Genomic DNA, 4,833 nt, shown 5'->3' with positions numbered 1-4,833 from the left:
GCCCACCTGCCCCGCGGGGCGCTGACCCACTGCCCTGGGCGCCTCCCCCCGCTCCTCCTCCTGGTGGTTCGTTCCGCTCCGCACTCCGGGCTACGGAAGGCGAGTCCATGTGACCGGGGAGGGAAAGGCAGAACGTGGCCTGAGGAGTCGTTCGCCCACGCTGCGCCCCGCCCATCCGCACCTGGGCTGGGTCGAGGGCCTGCAGCCGAAGTGTGACCCGCAAGGTCGAAGGGTTCTTTCTCGCTCCTAGGCCGTCAGGCCTGGAGTCAGATCCTGATGGGACAGGGTGGCCCCCAAGTCCTGTGCTTGGGGATTTCCAACTCAGAAGTGGGAACCTGGGCAGCTCAGTTCTTGGCTGCCCTTCCTGAGGCCCCAAATAAATGGCGTGTGCATCTTCGTGGAGGATATTAATACGCCACCCCCGGCTCTGCCCACAAGACACACACACATCCTAAGAACTGTCCCTGACAAGCCAAAATTCAGACTTTCAGGATGTAGGATCTTGGGCAAGTGATTCCCTCTCTCCAAGTATTTTCAACTATAAAGTGGAAATAATAATCAACAACCTCATGGGCTCTTTCACGATCGATGATAACGTATGAAAACGCTTGAGAAAGGCCAGGCGCGGTGGCTCATGCCTGTAATCCCAGCACTCTGGGAGGCCGAGGCGGGCAGATCACTAGGTCAGGAGTTCGAGACCAGCCTGGCCAACATAGTGGAACCCTGTCTCTACTAAAAATACAAAATTAGCCGGGCATGGTGGTGCGCGCCTGTAATCCCAGCTACTCGGGAGGTTGAGGCAGGAGAATCGCTTGAACCCAGGAGGTGGAGGTTGCAGTGAGCAAAGGTCACGCCACTGCACTCCAACCTGGGCGACAGAGCGGGACTCCGTCTCAAAAAAAAAAAAGGAAAACAAAACGCTTGAGAAAGAGGAGACCCTGAATTTCAAGGTTTCCGACTTAATGTCACCTTTAACGACGCAGATTATCATCGAGATTCTCAAGTGGAAGGGTTTTTGCCTCTTGCATTTGGAAGCTAGCCAGAAATTCTTTGTCAGATCATGCGTCCTGAGTTTTGGTTTGGAAAATGTGGTCACTAGCGAGCTGGGAGGCTGGTTTGGGCCATGGCCAAATGGCAGCCAAAGTGCGGCATTGGAGGCTGGCTTGGGAGGAAGGCTGATGTCTCCCCCCGAGAATTGCGGGTTGGGGAGGGTCTGTTCCTTCTGTCCACCCCTGGGAAGTCTTGCCTGCCCAGAACTGGTGCCTATCTAGGAAGAAATGAAGATGCCCCCGTGGGTGTTTCTCCCCTACCTCACCACCACATCCATGCTCATCCAGCCCTGCGAGGAGAAGCAGTAATCTGTCATCATTAGACCTTCCCCACAAGGTAGACTTGGGGCATTGCTACTGACCAGAAGGCTTCCATTAGAGCTTAGCAGTAAAATGAAAAGTCTTATGACTCAGCCGCATCAAGCCACACAGCAGAGTCCAGGATGTTCACCACCAGCAGGTGGCCCAGGAGGGGGTATTCTAGGGCAAAGCTGGTTAGCAGGGCTGTGTGGGAGTTGAGAGAGGCCTTAAGGAGCAAGAAGGGCTGCAGATCAGTAGTAAGGCCCTTGGGTGAGAAGCACAGACTGGGCTCACTTGCATCTGTCTGCCTCCAGCAAGCAGTATTTTCTACTTCCTGGAAACACAGACTGATTTGAAACAAACAGCTACCTCCTCTGCAAAACTTTTGCTGCGTCTATGAGTTATTGATTCTTCCGATAAAGTTACAAAACACCTTGTGCAATCCTCTACCATAGCACTTAACATAATACTGTAATTGCCTGTTTTCAGACTCTCCCCTGCTTAGATGGATCTATTTGGGGCAGTCTAGCAGATTGTTTGCTTGTTTGTTTTCATCTAGTAGATTGTTTGACCAAGTGAATGACACTCCCCTCCACCTAGCTCTCCTTCTGGCCCTGAAATAAAATAGTGTAATAACAACATTAACAACATAAGGATAAGAATAATGGCTCCAATCATAGTTACGTTTACCCCCTTTTTTTTTTTTTTTTGAGACAGAGTCTCACTCTGTCACACAGGCTGGAGTGCAGTAGTGCGATCTCGGTTCGCTGCAAGCACCTCCTGGGTTTACACCATTCTCCTGCCTCAGCCTCCCGAGTAGCTGGGACTATAGGCGCCCGCCACCACGCCCGGCTAATTTTTTGTATTTTTAGTAGAGACAGGGTTTCACCGTGTTAGCCAGGATGGTCTCGATCCCCTGACCTCGTGATCCGCCTGCTCAGCCTCCAAAAGTGCTGGGATTACAGGCGTGAGCCACCGCACCCAGCGTTTCTTTTTTTTTTAAGACAGGGTCTCACTTTGTCACCCAGGAGGGAATGCAGTAGTGCAAACATGGCTCACTGCAGCCTCAACCTCCTAGGCTCAAACAATCCTCCCACCTCAGCCTCCCAAGTAGGTGGGACCATGGGCCCATGCCACCATGCCCAGCTAATTATTTTTTTATTTTTGTAGAGATGGAGGTCTTGCCATGTTGCCTAGGCTGGTCTTGAACTCCTGGGTTCAAGCAATCTTCCCACCTCGGCCTCCCAAAGTGTTGGGATTATAGGCATGAAACACTACACCCAGCCATTGTTACCTTTTATTAAGCATCTACTCTTTTCCAAGTCCTGATTGAAATGTTTTAAAATGTTATCAAGGCCCAGCACAGTGGCTCATGCCTGTAATCCCAACACTTTGGGAGGCCGAGGCAGGTGGATCACCTGAGGTCAGGAGTTTGAGACCAGCCTGGCCAACATGGTGAAATCCCATCTCTACTAAAAATACAAAAATTAGCCAAGGGTGGTGGTAGGCGTCTATAATCCCAGGTACTCAGGAGGCTGAGGCAGGAGAATCACTTGAACCCAGACGGCGGAGGTTGCAGTGAGCTGAGATCGCACCACTTCACTCTAGCCTGGGCAACAAGAGCAAAACTCCATCTCAAAATAAATAAATAATAAAATAAAATCTATTATCAAGTTTATGATTCAAAATGACCCTATTAGGAAGGTACTATTACCCCCATTAAAAAAGAGAATCGGTCGGGCACAGTGGCTCACACCTGTAATCCCAGCACTTTGGGAGGCCAAGGCAGGCGGATCACGAGGTCAGGAGTTTGAGACCAGCCTGGCCAACATAGTGAAAACCCATCTCTACTAAAAATACAAAAATTAGCTGGAAATGGTGGCACATGCCTGTAGTCCCAGCTACGTGGGAGGTTGAGGCAGGAGAATCACTTGAACCTGGGAGGCAGAGGTTGTGGTGAACCGAGATTGAGACACTGCACTCCAGCCTGGGCAACAGAGCCAGACTCTATCTCAGAAAAAAAAGGCCGGCTGCAGTGGCTCACGCCTGTATCCCAACACTTTGGGAGGCCAAGGCAGGTGGATCACGAGGTCAGGAGTTCGAGAACAGCCTGACCGACATGGTGAAACCTCGTTTCCACTAAAAATACAAAAATTAGCCAGGCGTGGTGGCGTGCGCCTGTAAACCCAGCTACTTAGGACGCTGAGGCAAGAGAATCACTTGAACCTGGGAGGCGGAGATTGCAGTGAGCTGAGCTGAGATCATGCCACTGCACTCCAGCCTGGGCAACAGAGTGAGACTCTGTCAAAAAAGAAAGAAAGAAAGAAAAAAGGAACCAGAGGCTCAGACAGAAGAAATGACAGAAACAGGATTCAGACCAGGTTTGTCTGCCTCTGAAGCCCAAATAATCATATTTGTTTCTGACTTCAGTCAATAACTGGTGTCCTCAGAATAAGCTGGAACCCCTTGTGAAATATCTGCCTCTGAGACAGAAAAGGTCCTAACCCATGACACCACTGCCACATTCTCTTACCCCCTCTCCCCCCGACAGCAGAGAGATGCTCTCACCCCTGACATCCAAATGGCTTCCCACAGAAGGCTGTAACGTGGTCTTACTCCCTCCACATCTCAAACAGATCAGGAACTGGGCTGCAGGTGCCTTATTACAGCAGGAACCACCCCTAGCTGTGAGTTTCATGCATAAGTGCTCTGAGTTTACCCAGTGCTTTTGCTGAAGCATTCCAAGTGCCATTCGCTGATTAATCTTTCCAGTGCCCCTATGGGGGCAAGCTGGCAGTACTCTTGGCTGATTTTACAGAGCGTTAGCTCCTTGAGAGCAGGAGCTATGTGGGCCCACCACATACAGGGGTTAGAAAAAGAAGTAATGGTCTGTGGGGCACAGTGGCTTATGCCTGTAATCCCAGCACTTTGGGAGGCCGAGGCAGGCGGATCACCTGAGGCCAGGAGTTCGAGACCAGCTTGGCCAACATGGCGAAACCCCATCTCTGCTAAAAATACAAAAAAAATTCACTGGGCGTGGTGGTGAACACCTGTAATCCCAGCTACTTGGGAGGCTGAGTCGGAAGAATCGCTTGAACCCAGGAGGCAGAGGTCGCAGTGAGCTGAGATTGCACCATTGCACTCCAGCCTGGGTGACAGGTGAGACTCTGTCTCAGAAAAGAAAATTTTAAAAGTCATGATCGTGTGGCAAAGAAACTGAAGCCCTCAGAAAAGTGGTTTAGACAGAGGTTGGGAACAGGTGACTGGTTCCCACCCTGGGATTTTACACTAATTCATCTGGCATCTTTGCATTGCATTTTGTTGTTGTGTATGTAGACTTGGGGGGTTATTTCATCTGCCTGAGTCTCTATTTCCCCATCTGTAAAATGGAAAAGGTAAACCTCAAAAAAAAAAAAAGGCCGGGCACGGTGGCTCAAGCCTGTAATCCCAGCACTTTGGGAGGCCGAGACAGGCGGATCACGAG

The sequence above is a fragment of the Colobus angolensis genome, unplaced genomic scaffold (assembly GCF_000951035.1).
Source record: "Colobus angolensis palliatus isolate OR3802 unplaced genomic scaffold, Cang.pa_1.0 Scaffold4, whole genome shotgun sequence".
Taxonomy (NCBI): Eukaryota; Metazoa; Chordata; class Mammalia; order Primates; family Cercopithecidae; genus Colobus; species Colobus angolensis.
This window is presented reverse-complemented; position numbering follows the sequence as displayed.